This window comes from Macaca nemestrina, chromosome 15, assembly GCF_043159975.1.
Source record: "Macaca nemestrina isolate mMacNem1 chromosome 15, mMacNem.hap1, whole genome shotgun sequence".
Lineage (NCBI taxonomy): Eukaryota > Metazoa > Chordata > Mammalia > Primates > Cercopithecidae > Macaca > Macaca nemestrina.
Genome location: NC_092139.1, coordinates 33,656,614 through 33,673,702, shown reverse-complemented (window position 1 = coordinate 33,673,702; position 17,089 = coordinate 33,656,614).

The following is a 17,089-nucleotide window of genomic DNA, read 5'->3' as shown; positions in this document are numbered from 1 at the left end:
ATTTAAAAGTATTTAAAATTTAATTAAAAATTTAAAAAGTATTATTTAAAATTATTTAAAAGCCATGTGTTAAAGATAAAATTATAGGAATAATTAATATGTATTTTGAACTGAAAGATAGTAAAATACAACATTTTATAATGTGTGAAATACAGCTCCTGCCTCGCTTAATGGAAAATCCTTAGCTGTAGATGCATATCATCAAAGAAGAAGGGTTTACAAACAAGAATTTTTTTCTTTACCTACTAGGGTTTCTACTGGGAATGCAAGGATATTTTAAAATAAAAAAGTAAATCAATGTATAGAGTTAGTTGGCCGGGCGCAGTGGCTCATGCCTGTAATCCCAGCACTTTGGAGGCCGGGGCGAGCAGATCATGAGGTCAGGAGTTTGAGACCACCCTGGCCAATGTGGTGAAACCCCGTCTCTACTAAAAATACAAAAACTAGCTGGGCATGGTGGCCCACGCCTGTAGTTCCAGCTACTTGGGAGGCTGAGGCAGGAGAATCTCTTGAACCCAGTAGGCAGAGGTTGCAGTGAGCTGAGATTGCACCACTGCACTCCAGCCTGGGCAATAGAGGGAGACTCCATCTTGGAAAAAAAAAAAAAGAGTTATTGTATTCCCTTGTTATCATTTTTATTTCCATAGGGTCTTCAGTGATATTCTTTGTTTTATTCCGCATGCTGATAATTTGTGTCTTCCTTTGTCAGTCTTGCTGAAGGTTTGTCAATGTTATTGATCTTTTCAAAGAAGCAGCTTTTTATTTCACTGATTTTCTCTATTGTTTTTCTGTTTCCAATTTCATTGATTTGTGCTGTTATCTTTATTATATTCTTTCTTCTGCTTACTTTGCATTTAATTTGCTCTTTTTCTAATTCAGGTGAGAGCTAAGATTATTGATTTGACATTTTTCTTCTTTTGTAATATAAGCATTTATTGCTCTAAATTTCTCTCTTGGCACTGCTTTAGCACAAATTATGAATATGTTATAGGTTCATTTTTATTTAATTCTATGTATATTTTATTCTTATTGAGACTTCTCTTTGACTTGGAAGTATGTTGTGTAATTTCCAGGTGTTTGGAGATTTTTCTGTTTTATTTCTGGTATTGATTTGTAGTTTGATTTCACTGTGTCAATCATATAGAAAATAAACTTTGTGTGATTTAAATTATTTTTAGTTGGTTGAGTATCCTTCTTTTACTTTTTTTTCTTTTTTTTTTTTTTGCCTAGGATATAGTCTATCTTAGTATATAGTCTCTGAGCTCGAAAGGAATATTTATTCTGCTGTAGTTGAGTGGAAATGCTCCTTAAATGCCACGTGGATCCTGTGGTTAATGTTGTTGAGTTCTTCTATTGCTGTTACTGATGTTCTTTCTTGTTCTATCAATGCTGAGAAGAAGTGGGTGGTGATATCCCGATTGTGTTTTGCTTATTTCTCTCTTTAACTCTCTCAGTTATTGCTTCACATATTTTGCAGCTTTGTATTTTGCAGCATACAAATTTAGGTTTGCCGTATCTTTTTGGTGGATTGGACCTTTTGTCACTTTTTTCATCGTAATTTTTTTTGATGTTCTGAAGTCTACTTTATCTGGCATGAATATGGTCACTCCTGCAAACCTTTTATTAATGTTTGTATGGTATATCTTTTTCCATTCTTTTACTTATAACCTATTTATGTCATTATATTTGATGTGAGTTTCTTAATTGTTGGGTCATCTAAAAACGTACTTTGCCAATATTTATCTTTAAATTTTCACGTTTAGATCATTTAAATTTAATTAAATTATTGATATATTAATGCTTAAATCTTTCATTTTTTTGTTTCCTTTTTGCTTCTTTGTCTTGTTTTTCCTGCCATTTTGTGAGATATTTTTCCATGATTTAGAATTCCATTTTCATTTATCTACAATGTTTTCAAGTGTACCTCTTTGTATAGCTTTTGTAGTGATTGTTGTGTGTGCTACATTATATATCCATAACTTATTACAGTATACTGGTGTATCATTTAACCACATCAGATAAAATTTAGAGATTTTATCTCCCTTTATGTCTCTACGATAACCCCCATTTCTAATATAATTGACTTAAATATTTTTTCTACCTATGCTGAGAATCACAATAGAGGGATAATTTTTGCTGTTACTGTCAAAAATAATTTAGAAAACTAAAAAGTAGGTAAAAAGTTTATTGCATTTCTGATGTTTTTGTTTTTTCTCTTCTTTTTTCCTTATGTTCCAAGATTCCTTTTTAAAAAAAAAAATAAACAAAAAACTTTCTTTCACTGTGGAGGACTTCCTTTAGCTATTCTTTTAGGTATATCTACTAGTGATCACCCCCCGCTTTTTTTTTTTTTCCAGTTTTCCTTCATTTGAGAATGTGTTTATTTGGTCCTCATTCTTGAAGGATATTTTCTTGGACATAGATATCTGGATTGAGACTTACTATTCTTGACGCACTTTAAAAATATTGTGCCACTTCCTCCTGCCCTTCGAAGTTTCTTATGAGAAATCTTTGAATTGCTTTTCTTCTCTTCTGGAATTCTAATAAAGGTATTTTGGTTCATCTATTGTTAAACTGGTGTTTCCATGTGGAAATGAGATCTGGGACTTCCTATTCTGCCATCTTGCTGATGTCACCCACTGTTTTTATTTTTCTGGAAATAGCTCAGCATCATTTGTGTCATTGTTCCTCCTTAGATAACATGTCCTTTTCCTCTGGCTACTTTTAAGATTTGTTCCCTGTCTTTGGTTTTCAGCAGTTTGAAATCCACTGTGTCTAGAAATTTTCTTTGAATTTGTCCTAATTAGACCTTGCTGAAGTTCTTGGATCAATTTTGCTATGTAGGAGGCTATTAGCTCTTATTTCTTCTGCTTCATTCTCTCCTTCCCTTCTTCTGGGGACCCAATTAAACCCATGTTGAATTATTCGATAATATCTCACATATCTCTGATGTTGTATTCAATTTTTCTTTTACTTTTTTTCTCTTTGTGTTCATTTGGGAAATTTCTATTCAAATGTTCATTAGAGTTTCAAGTAAAGTGATTGTTTTCTTTGCTTCTCCCAGTCTGCTGTTCAGTCCATTGAATGAATTATCCATTTCTGATATTGAGTTTTTAATTTGTATTGCTTTGTTTTGACTCATGGGTAAAATTCTCTATCTTATCAGTAAACACCAGTACTATTTACTTTCCCACCATATTCTTTAGCATATTTCTATCAGAGTTATCTTGAGTTTCTGGTTGATAATTCCATTGACTGGTTGATAATTCCATTGATAATTCAATTCCATTGACCGGGTGTTGATAATTTCCTTTCTGGACAATAAGTTATATTTTCTTTCTTTTAAAAAATATGTCATAACCTTTATTGTATGCCAGACATATAAAAGTTCAGTAGAGTTTTCAATAAATAATAATTACCTCCAAAAGGTAATTAATATTCTGTCTAGTATTGTTCTTCTGTCAAGTTGCTAGAATAGTGAGTCACTCTGATTTGTTTCTGAGCTGGTTGCAGCTTTAGCTAAAGTCACCTTACCAGAGACTTCAAATATTTTAAGGTTGAATCAAAAATATCTCTTCAGCAGAGCCCGGAACCTGGGCATTTTACCAAAGTAATTTACCTTACTAATTCTCTTGGTTCTTAAATGGGTTTATGTTTTATTTTTAACTCCTAATCCACCTAAAACTAAATTTGAGCAAAGGTATAGGATGACTTTATGAGGAAAAAAGTGTTCAAACTGAAATTGGATGACCACTTTTAACTGTTTCACAGAGGCAATCATATATGAATTAAGAATTTTCCATTTCTTTTTTTCAGCTGCTACTTTGTTCATGAGGTTTCTGTTATTTATTATAGTCTAATAGCAAAAGTGAAACTTGTTTGGTAAAGAAAAATAAAGCAGGAAAACAAGCTAAAAGAAAATCAGTAACTTCCTCCACCAAAGCAATGTTTATACTATCATGTAAAACTTCACAGATGTGTTGGTGCGCATGTGTTTGTGTGTTTGTGTAAGTAATAAAGGATATATTCATTTATTATATTTATTCATTTCACAATTAATAATTGTGCATCTTCTCTCTGCCTGTTCTGATCAAGGAGCTAGGGATAAAGCAGTGAGAAAAACAATCGTCCATGGTCTCAGGAAGTTTATGCACAAGTCGACAATACCCCAAATCTGTGACTTCAGGAAATATTTTCAGGATAGACTACAGGTATATACTTTATGCTTTTGTTTGTTTTTAAAATTGTAATGATACTCTTTATAGAACTATTAAGCTACTTTCCGCCTACTCAATAAGACAATGTAAACTCCCAGCTAAAAGTCTCTTATTGTCTCTTTTCATATCCTCTGAAATGAACTGGAGGCAGTAAGAGAAGGAACAAGAGAGAATAAAACTACACATTTTAAACTTAAGAGAGTTTAATCCTCTATCACATTCTATCTATAATCCACGATGTGCCAGGTAGAAAGTATAATAGACTGTAATGTGAAACAGAAAAACATGAAAAAGGTGTTTTGTTCGTTTATTACAAATTCAGTTTTCATTTTCTTATACAACATAAAGTCCAGAAATTATATAACAGCTTCACTATGCTAGTCAGCCTCTACTCTTCTGTTCACATACTGTTATCCAGTGTTTTTCCTTCATTGTTATAGATGGCAGCATTACCTCCAGCATTATGACTATGTTCCAAACAGGAGGAAGTGGAAGGCCAAAGTCAAGTGGGTGTCTACCACTTGAATGTTTGGATCACTCCACCCCTCCCTTGAGTAATTTTTCCCAGAGACCCCACCAAAAACACATATCCTGTTTAAATATCATTGCCAATAATTGTGTCACATTCCACAACTGTGCGTTTAGGAAGTTTGGAACAGTTGCTTACGCGAGCATACTGTTGAACCCAAACCATCATTCTGACACAATACAGTGTAATAAGGAGCAAATAAACAGAAATGCCAAGAGCACATTCATGCCTCAGCAGATTGCATGTGGAACACTCAGTTCTCCAAGAAAGGTGGCACATCTTGCAGGGCCAAACTAATGATCCCTTTCTTGGAACATGAAGATCTGATTGTGCTGGCAGCCTGCAGGCATATCCCATGATTTGTGGAATATCATAGATATTTAGGAGAGAAACTTCATGTTCGTGCCACCATCCATTAGATGAGTAGGCTAAAGAAGTGGAGGATAGAAGAACTTTGTTGACTGGTGATAAATGCCACTACTTCTGATTTAAGTGAAGGATTTTGACAGCTGAAGAATATCAACCTATATCTCCTGGAGCATATAGGGGCTGCTTAATAACTCTGCCATCCTAGGACACAATATATTAATAGTTTAATCCTAAATGGATTAAATATACAGGCAGGACACACTGTTAATGTTAATGAGAAAGTATTCAGAGTTAATAACATTTTCATGCAAGCTACCTATTGCTCTGATCATTCCCCTGGTCCCTGTTCCAACAAGGCTTTTTTGTTGTTGTTATTTAGCTTTGTTTTAGTAAATAATTGACACAAATAGGCTAACTCCCTTCAAAAGTGTACAATCTGAGTATAACTATTTTAGTGTTTATGTAAGGATAATATAAGATAAATGGTAGATATATATGTGATAAACAGAAGATGATCAAATAATGCTCCTCTAAAATAACGCCATAAAATAGAATATTAAATTATTTATTATTTAATAGTATTATGCTGCTATATTTGTGTACTTTAGACTTCAGCTTTTTTATACTACAATAGATGAGGGTGTATCATAACTATATTTTATCTCTGGAACATTCATTCTTCCTTCTATAATGTGAACTGGTTGCTTCCTATGTAGGCTATAAGAGCTGTCATCTTAGAATTTTGTTTTACTAATCACCTGAGTTGGCACAGATATTCCTGGAAATTATGTTTTCATTTTTTTCAGTTACTTTCTTTTTCTGCCTAGGTGATGACTTCTAAAGAAAGACTACGAGAAGTAAACTTCAGTATTATGCATTCCAGCAAACATGTTTTTTGTATCTTCACAGTTCAAGTATTTTAAAACAAAAGTTTTGGACAAGTTTGCACACATAAAATGGCTCAGTATACATGTAAAATATGAATAAACAATCTTGGCTGGCTATCTATTTGAGAAAATCTTTAATATGACTGAAAATAAATGAAGAAAGGCACATTAGAATAACTATTATTTAGGGGCTGGAGAGAGTTTCAAGAGTGTATTCCATCCATAAAGCAATAATATCATGCTATGTAAGGAAAAGTAGTAAACTCTTGGAAATTAGAAAAATGATTAACAGGCATATTTGAAGATAAAGTGAGAAAATCTTTGAAATCTAAAAATGGGTGCTGACAAGTTGATGGGTGCAGCACACCAACATGGCACAAGTATACATATGTAACAAACCTGCACGTTATGCACATGTACCCTAGAACTTAAAGTATAATAATAATAAAAAATAAATAAAAATAAATAAATAAATAAGAAAAAAATAATAATTCAATAATGGTGCTTGGATAGCTGGCTAGACATATGCAGAAGAATGAAAGGGACTCCTGCCCTTCACCATATATAAAAATTGACTCAAGTTGGATTAGAGATTTAAGTGTAAGATCCAAAACTTTAAGAATCCTAGAGGAGCTGGGCATGGTGACTCAAACCTGTAATCCCAGCACTTTTGGAGGCCGAGGCTGGCAGATCATGAGGTCAGGAGTTTGAGACCAGCCTGACCAACATGGTGAAACCCCATCTCTAGTAAAAATACAAAAATTAGCCGAGCGTGGTGGCATGCGCCTGTAATCCCAGCTACTCAGGAGGCTGAGGCAGGAGGACAGCTTGAACCCAGAGGGCGTAGGTTGCAGTGATCTGAGATCACGCCACTTCACTCCAGCCTGGGCGACAGAGTGAGACTCCATCTCAAAAAAAAAAAAAAAAGAAAGAAAAAGAAAAAAAGAACCATAGAAGAAAACCTAGAAAACACCACTCTCAACATCACCTTGGAAAATAATTTATGACTAAGTTCTCAAAAGCAATTGGAAAAAACAAAAACCAAAAATTGGAGAGTGGGACTTAATTAAACTTCTACACAGCAAAACTCTCAACAGAGTGAACAGATAACCTATAGAATGGGAGAAAATATTAGCAAACTATACATCCAACAAAGATCTAATATCCAGAATCTATAAGGCAATTAAACAATTCAATAAAAAAACTCATAAAAAAATGGGCAAAGGACATACACAGACACTTCTCAAAGGAAGACATATAAGCTCTCAACAAACATATGAAAAAAATGCTCGTCATTACTAATCATCAGAGCAATGCAAATCAAAACCAAGACTTGATACCGTTTCGCAACAGTCAGAATGACAATTATTCAAACGTGAAAAACAAACAAACAAAAAGCAGATGCTGGTGAGGTTGCAGAGAAAAGTGAACGTTTATACACTCTTGGTGGGAATGTAAATTAGCTCAGCCAGTTTGAAAGCAGTTTGGAGATTTCTTAAGGAACTTAACAATAGAGCTACCATTCAGCCCAGCAATCTCATTACTGGGTATCTATGCAAAAGAAAACAAATAATTCCACCAAGAAGACAGATGCAGTTATATGCTCATCACAGCACTATTCACAATAGCAAAGACATGAAATCAACCTATATGCCCATCTATGGTGGACTGGATAAAGAAAATGTGTCATATATACACCATCAAATACTATGCAGCCATAATAAAGAATGAAATTATGCCCTTTGCAGCAACATGGATGCAGCTGGATGTCATAATACTAAGTGAATTAACACAGGAACAGAAACCAAACACCATATATTCTCTTATAAGTGGAGGCTAAACATTGAGTACTGATGGACATAAAGATGAAAACAACAGACACTGGGTACTACTGGGTGGGCAGTGGACAAGGTTTGATAAACTTACTACTGGGTACTATGCTCAGACCTGTGTGACAGAATCATTCATGTCCCAAACCTCAGCATCATGCAATATACCCAGGTAACAAACCTGCACATGTATCCTCTGAATCTAAAATGAAAGTTGAAAAAAGAGAGAAAGGCAATTAATACATGATGGGATTAAAGCAGTAGCCATTACATGGTGACTTGAATTCCTCTGGGGTAAAGGCCCCACCCTGAGACAAAAAAGATTATGAAAGGCATTAAAACATACTAAAAACTAAATTAGATCTAGTTTGACCACAATTCATCTAACCTATATATGAAGAACCCACATTTGGGGTAAAACCCACATATCCTAACTGCACTCAGGCCATAAGTATACAATGCCAACAACATGCATGGTGAATTAAACTACATAGGTGCATAAGACAGACTTTTTAGGGGCATTAGGTGTCAGTTCAGGCATCATGGAACAAGCTGAATTCCCTCTTAGTGAAGCCTCTAGAGGAAATATTAGTGGACTAAAATGAGCAGATTGGAGAGAATTCTTTTCTAGGAGGAAGGCAAAAGATGAGGGTCATCCTGAGAAAGCGATGAGGCTTTATTAAAATGAAACAAGTAGACTCAAAAATAATGCTAGATAATGCTAAGATCCAACGTTGGGAAAAGGCTTGTACCCTGATCCAACAGTGCCTTTTGACTATTTTAATTACAGATGAAGGTCAAAGCAACCATGGGGAAATAGCACTACACTCTAGTTGCTGAGGAAAAAGGGGCACACTTATGGGAATCTCATGGGCCTTCAAACTTATGAAAGATCTCTCAGGGCATTTGTAAATGTGCACTGATGCACTATGAATTATTCTTGCCCCATTAGAGCTTAGAATAAGACATATTCTGCAGTACAGTTAGCAGGGACTGAAGCTATCTGAATATCACCTGTGACCTCCCACAGGAGGGTGGGGAGGTCTTACTATATAAAATCACACAATGGAAACCATTCTCTGTCCAAGCTTGAAAACTAAAACCGGGTGGCTGTCTTTGTCCTCCACTGACATGGAAGCCAGAAATAATCAAATCATTCTAACAATTATAACAATGCTTGTCCATAAGAATATCTTGTATATAAGCAGGGACTGTTTCTGTTGGAGAGGCATAGCAAAACTTATGTAAGTTTAACTAATTTGTTCTATGAATGAAACTAAATTGTTCCATGACCATATTGCTATACAGTGTGACACTATTATTGTTGGTAAGATTCAACCACCTTATTAAATAAGTCATAGGATTGTACTGATACTGATGATCAAATGTGTTGAGAGATTGCGTTAAGCCTCCTCAGGATGTATTACCAATGGAAAATGACTAGCCTAAGGAAGAATTGGATTTAGTTAACCATAAACTAATTTCTAGGCTAAATAATTCTGTAGCTGTAAGATTAAAGTGGTAGATCAAGGGGAGAAACAAATAACAAATCAGTACAAAAACATGAAAATTCATGTAATGGCTTTATGAAATAGATTAGTTGTTTTTTCAGTCTTTATCCCTACCCCACACTGGCTTCTTCAAATGTGTTTGAGCATAGCACAACCATAGTATATTGGGCCTTCCACTGCTATATTTTATCTAGAGATCTTTCTTCATACTGATACTATTTCTAGTTCTGTTATATAAATGCTATACTAAATGTAGATGCTCAGAAATATAGAACTGTTTTGCTGAAAGACAGCCTAGGCCAAGGGGCATGGGGTGGACTGTGTAATAGAGGGTTAACTCAGAAGATTTGGGGTTGTCCTAACCCTGCATATTTCAAAGGTCCTGGCAGATAATCTCTGAGCCCTTTAAGTATCCTGCCTGATAAAATGTCTTTGTATACCTGAGAGTTGGCCCAAGCCAAATAGTTTATGCTAACAATGTGATTTATGGTGAATAAATCACATGTTTTTCTATGACTGGGGCTTCAGGCCAAGCTGTATTAGCTTGACTACTAAGGTCAGGGACTGAAGATTGAGTAGCTAAATTCATTCTTGGGGATGCTACATGCTTATGTGATTGACTCCCACTGAAAATGACTGGCACCATTTTGCACTTATTGTCATACCTTATGGTTGGAAGAATTGAGTTCTATTCATGTGATTCTGGAGGGAGAGTACAACTGAAAGCTCATACCTGTTTTTTCCTAGACATCACCCTGTGCACTTTCTACCTTTGCTGACTTTAATCTGTATCTCCTAACTGTATTAAGCTGTAACCATGAGTATAATTGTTTTTATAGGTCTGGTGAGTTTTTCTAGTGAGTCATCAAACCTGAGGGTGATCTTGGAGACCCCTCAATACAGCTAAACGTATATAACAATGGAGTAGAATTGTGAGCCAAGAAATAAACTCTAACACTTATTTTTCTTTATAACTTCAACTTTTATTTTAGATACATGGGATACAGGTACAGGTTTGTTACATGGGTATATTGTGTGATGCTGTCATTTGGGTTATGTTTCCTGTCACTCGGGTAGTAAGCATAGTACCCAATAGTTTATCAACCCATGCCCCCTTCCTCCCTCCTCCCTCTAGTAATCCACATTGTCTATTGTTTCCATCTTTATGTCCATGCCTACACAATGTTTTGCTCCTACTTTTAAGTGAGAGCATACAGTATTTGGTTTTCTGTTCCGGCATTAATTTCCTTAGAATTATGGTCTCCAGCTACAGAAAACATGATTTCATTCTTTTTTATAGATGCATAGTACTTCATGCTGTATGTATAACACATTGTCTTTATCCAATCCACCGTTGATGATTGACGAGAACATATGTTGATTTTATGCTTTACTATTGGGAATAGTGTTGCAATGAACATATAGGTGCACGTGTCTTTTTGGTAGAATGATTTGTTTTCTTTTGCATAGATACCCACTAATGAGATTGCTGGATCAAATGGTAGCTCTAATTTTAAGTTCCTTGAGAAATCTCCAAACTGCTTTCCAAACTGGCAGAACTAATTTTTGTTCCCACCAAGAGTGTATGTGTTTCATTTTCTCTACAGATTCACTAGCATCTGTTATTATTTGACTTTTGAATAATGGCCATTCTGACTGGTATGAGATGGTATCTAATTGTTTTGATTTGCCTTTCTTTGATGATTAGTGATGATGAGAATTCTTCATGTTTTTTGGCCACTTGTATGTCTTTTGAGAAGTGTCTGTTTATAACTTTTGCCCATTTTTAATGGGATATTGTTTTTTGCTTATCGAATTAATTTCCTTATAGATTCTGGATATTAGACCTTTAGTGGATGTGTAGTTTGTGAATAATTTCTCCCATTCTGTAGGTTGTCTGTTTACTTTGTTGAGAGTTTCTTTTGCTGTGCAGAAGCTCTTTAGTTTAATTAGGTCCCACTTGCCAATTTTTGTTTTTGTTGCAATTGCTTTTGGAGACTTAGCCAAGAATTCTTTACCAATGTGGATGTTGAGAAGGGTATTTCCAGGTTTTCTTCCAGGATTCTTATAGTTTAAGATCTTACATTTAAATATTTAATCCTTGTGGAGTTAATTTTTATATTTGGTGAAGGGCAGGGGTCCACTTTCATTCTTCTACATATGGTTAGCCAGTTACCCAAGCATTATTTATTGAATAGGGGGTCTTTTCCCTGTGCTTATTTTTGTTGTCTTTGTCAAAGATCAGGTGTCTGTAGGTGTGTGGCTTCATTTCTGGGTTGTCTATTCTGTTCCATTAGTGATATATCTATTTTTGTACCAGTATCAGCTGTTTTGGTTACTGTGGGTTTATAATATAGTTTGAAGTCGGGTAATGTGATGCCTCTGGCTTTGTTCCCTTTGTTTAAGATTGCTTTGGTGATTTGGGTACTTTTTGGATTCTATGTGAATGGTAGAATAGTTTTTTTATAATTCTGTGAAAAATAGTTTTTGTACTTTGATAGAAATAGCATTGAATCTGTAGATTGCTTTGGATGGTAAAGGCATTTAAATGGCATTGATCTTTTTGATACATGAGTATGGAATTGTTTATATTTATTTGTATCATCTCTGATTTCTTTCAGAATTATTTTGTAGTTCTCCTTGTGGAGACCTTTCACTTCCTTGGTTAGCTGTATTCCTAGGGATTTTCATTTTTTAATGGCTATGATAAATGGGACTGTGTTCTTGATTGGACTCTCAGGTTGAAGGTTATTGGTGCATAGAAATGTACATTGATATTGTATCCTGAGACTTTACAGAAGTTGTTTATCAGTATTATCAGCCTGATGCCAGAGTATTTAGGGCTTTCCAGGTGTAGAATCATATCATGAGCAATGAGGGATAGTTTGACTTCTTCTTTTCCTATTTGGATGCCTTTTATTTCTTTCTCTTGCCTGATTGCTCTAGTAGCACTTCCAGTACTATGTTGAATAGGCATGGTGAGAGTGGGCATCCTTGTCTTGTTGCAGTTCTGAAAGGCAATGGTTCTGGCTTTTACCAGTTCAGAATGATCATGGCTATGGGTTTTTCATAGATGCTCATTATTTTATGGTATGTTCCTTCAGTGCCTAGTCTGTTGTGGGTTTTTATCATTAAGGTATGTTGGGTTGTTTTCAAATCCTTTTCTGCATCTATTAAGATGATCATATTTTTTTGCTTTTAATTCTGATTGTGTGGTGAATCACATTTATTGATTTGCATATATTGAGCTAGCCTTCCATCCCAGGAATAAAGCCTACTTGATTGTGATGTATTAATTTTGATGTGTTGCTGGGATTGGTTTCCTAGTATTTTGTTGAAAATTTTTGCATCTATGTTAATCAGGGATATTGGTCTCAAGTTTTCTTTTTTTGTGTCTCTGACAGATTTTGGTATCTGGCTGATGCTGACTTCATAGACTAAGTTAGGGAAGAACCTCTCTTCCTAGATTGTTTTGGAATAGTTTCAGTAGAATCGATACCAGTTCTTTTTTTTTATGTCTGGTAGAATTAGGCTGTGAATCCATCTGTTCCAGGGCTTTTTTGGGTTGGTAAGTTTTTATTATTGATTCAGTTTAGAAACTTGTTATTGATGTGTTCAGGTTTTCATGTTCCTTTAGCTTTAATATTGGGAGGTTTTGTGTTTCCAGGAATTTATCCATTTCCTCTAGATTTTCTAATTTGTGTGCATAGAGTTGTTCAAAATAATCTCTGAGTATCTTTTGTATTTCTGTGGGATTCATTGTAATGTCATCTTCTTCATTTTTTATTGTATTTATTTGGATCTTCTTTTTTCTTCATAGTTATGTAGCTAGCAGTCTATCAACATTTTTATTCTTTCAAAAAACCACCTTTTGGTTTTATTGGTCCTTTCTATGGAATTTTGCATCTCAATTTTGTTCAGTTCTTTTCTAATTTTAGTAATTTTGTTTTCTCCTGCTAGCTTTGGGTTGGTTTGTTCTTTTCTTTATAGTTCTTCTAAGTGCAAACTTTGATAGTTAATCTGAGATCTTTCTAATTTCTTGATGATGACGTTTAGCACTATAAATTTCCCTCTTAACACTGCTTTGGCTGTATCACAGATATTTTGGTAAATTGTGTCCCTATTTTTATAAATTTCAGACAATTTTTAAATTTCTGCCTTAATTTGATGTTTACCCAGGTATCAGGAGCATTTCCATGTATTTGTGTAATTTTAAGAGATCTTGATATTCATTTCTATTTTTATTGAACTGTGGCCTGAGAATGTGCTTAGTATGACTTTTTCTAATTTATTGAAACTTGCTTTATGACTGAGCATGGAGTCAATCTCAGAATATGTTCCGTGTGCCAAAGAGAAGAATGAGGTTATATTCTGTTGTTGTTGGGTGGAATATTTCGTAGGTGTCTATTAGGTCTAGTTGGTCAAATATTGAGTTGAAGTTCAGGATTTTTTGGTTAATTTTCTGCCTCAGTGATTTGTCTAACACTCTCAGTGAGGTGTTGAAGTCTCCCACTATTATTGCATGGCTATCTATATCTTTTTATAGGTTAAGAAGAACTTGTTTTATGAATCTGGGTGTCCCAATGTTAGGGACATATATGTTTAGTATAAACATATTCGGGTGGAGCAAAGCACTCAGGCTTGGCAGTGGAGGCTGCACTGTGCACATGCTTCTGCAGGGTCGCTAGGCAGGGGCCCTTGGAGGGGCTTGAGAGTAGGAGGACCTGTAGAACAGACGCACCCCAGTCCCATGGCAAAGGTGGCCCCAGTCTCTCCAGGCCCAGCAGTTAAGTCTTCTCACTGAATTGTATCCTTTATTATTATGTAATGCCTTTCTTTGTCCCTCTTCATAGTTGTTGATTTAAAGTCTGTTTTATATGATGTAAGAATAACAACTCATGCTCTTTTTTGTTTTCCATTTGTGTGATAGATCTTTCTTTATTCCTTTACTCTGAGCCTGTGGGTGTGGTTACATGTGAGGTGAGTCTCTTAAAGACAGCAGGCAATTGGGTCTTGTCTTTTTAACAATCTTGCTACACTATATCCCTTAAGTGGGGTGTTTAGTCCATTTACATTCATGGTTAGTATTGATATGTGAGATTTTTATCCTGTTATTGTGTTGTTAGCTGGTTATTATGTAGACTTGATAGTGTAGTTGCTTTATAGTGTCTTTGAGTTGTATGCGTATTTTTTTTTTTTTTTTTGTAGCAGATGTTGTTCTTCTGATTGTAAGTTTAGAGCTTCCTTAAGAATCTCTTGTAAGGCATGTCTCGTTGTGATGAATTTCCTCAGCATTTGCTTGTCTGGGAAATATTTTATTTCCTCTTTGTTTATTAAGCTTAGTTTGATGGGATTTGAAATTCTTGGTTAGAAATTCTTTTCTTTGAGGATTCTGAAAAAGGCCCCTAATCTCTTCTGGTTTGTCAGGTTTCTGCTGAGAGGTCTGGTGTTAGCCTGATGGGATTCTCTTTATATATGAAGTGACCCTTCTTTCTAGCTGCCTTTAAGATTTTTTTCCTTCATGCTGACCTTGGCAAATCTGATGACTATGTTTCTTGGGATGGTCATGTTGTATTTTATCTAGCTGGGGTTCTCTGTATTTCTTGAATTTGCATGTCAACCTCTCTAGTGAGATTAGGGAAATTTTCATGGAGTATATCCTCAAATATATTTTCCAAGTTGTTCACTCTCTTTCCCTCCTCTCAGGAATGCCAGTGTGTCAGAAGTTTTTTTCTGTACATAATCTCATATTTCTTTGTGGTTTTGTTCAATTTTAAAGATATTTCCTTTCTGACTTTGTTCATTTGAAGGAGTAGCCTTTGAGTTTTGAGATTCTTTCCTCAGCTTGGTCTATTCTGTTAATACTGTTATGCTGTCATATTATGAAACTATTGTAGTAAAATTTTCAGTTCTGGAAGTTTAGTTCGGTTCTTTCCTAAAGTGGCTATTTCATCTTTCAGTGATTGAATCATTTTACTGGATTCCTTGGATTGGATTTTAACTTTCTACTGAATCTCAATGAGCTTCTTGCCATTTGGATTCTGAATTCTATGTCTGTCATTTCAGTCTGGTTAAGGATCACTGCTGGGGAGATATGTGGGCTCATTTTGGGGTAAGGGGACACTCTGGCTTTTTGAACTGCTGGGGTTCTTGCATTGATTCTTTCTCTTCTGGTGGGAGGGGGCTGGTTTTCTTTTAACTGTGGTGTAAGTTGAGTATAGTCAGTTGAGTTCATTTCTGGATGTTTTCAGAGGGCCATGGCTCTGTACAGAATCTTTATGTATGGGCAAATTCTTGCACTTGGTTTCACAGGGGTGTATATTAGCAGAATCATCTTTGGTGTTGTAGTTGGGTCTGAGATCTAGTCATTGATGCTCAAGTAGCGACTGGTACATAGGCTTTTATTCAGCTCTTCTGCATGTCCTTCCATTCGCAGGCATGTTCTATGGTAAGTGGAGCAGGAGGGATAACTCCTCACCAGGTCTGCTCTTGGGCCTTTAGGGACCCCACTCTGATCACTGGCATCATTTCTATGTTTCTTTTGTTAGGTGTTCCAGGCTGTGGGGCTTCCTTGGGCAGAGGCCATGGCAGGGAGATGGGCCACACCCTTTCCAGACCAACCCTTCAGAGGGAGGCACACCTTGCTCCCAAGCTGGCCTATGAACCCACACATCTTGCCCCCTCAATGCTCTGAGATTGGGGGCTTCTCCTTTACTTGCCTGTTAGCCACAGATCTCAGCTGCATGCTCCTAAGCTGTGCGCTGCAGCCCTGGGGCACTGGGATGATCTGTGGCGTGGGGTCAAGCTCTAGCTGCACTTCAGGGGGATCTGAAGTGCTCCCAGGTCACTGGGAATGTATTCAGGTGGAGCAAAGCACTCAGGCTTAGCAGTGGAGGCTGCACTGTGTACATGCTCCTGCAGGGTGGCTAAGCAGGGGCCATGGGAGGGGCTGGCAGTCAGGAGAGCCTGCAGAACAGATGCACCCCAGTCCCATGACAAAGCTGGGCCCACTCTCTCCAGGTCCAGCAGTCAGCTGGGGCTACAGCCTCTCAGAAGGAGATGGGGAGCGCTTGGGGATGGGCACCTGTGGTCATGCTCTGCAAGAGCTACCCCACTCACAAAAGCTCCTGGGCTTCACACTGGCTGAAGCCTTGCCTGCTCCCTGGGTAGATCCCCCTGCTAGCCTACAAATCTATGAGGGACATGGGGTCCCCTGTAGCTATGATCCCAGAGGTCCATGGCAAAAGCAGGATGTTCCTTAGTCCCCTTACTTACCCCTTCCCCAGGAGCCACTCAGGGCCAGGAACTAGCTCTAATGTTCAGGCAGCTCATGCAGAGTTTCCAGTTTCCTCTCTCTTCAGCTTTGGTGTCAGTGTTGCCTCTCCATCCACTCTTGGTGTTTTCTCTCCAAAGATCTGCCCAAATTATCACATGTATTATTAATTGATTTTCTGTAAGGGTGCCTAGACAATTCAGTGGGTACATAATAGTCTTTTTATCAAATAGTGTTGGAGAAACTGGAGAACCACCTGCAAAAGAATTTGGACCCCTACCTTACATCATACAAAAAACTAAATTAAAAAGAACCATATAGCTAACTGTGAAAGCTAAAACCCTTAGAAGAAAATACAAGAATAAATCTTTATGACCTTAAATTAGGGAAAGATTTCTTAGATATGACACCAAAAAGAAAAGTGTTTTTTAAAAAGAGAACTTCATCAAATTAAAAACTGCTCTACTTCAAAAG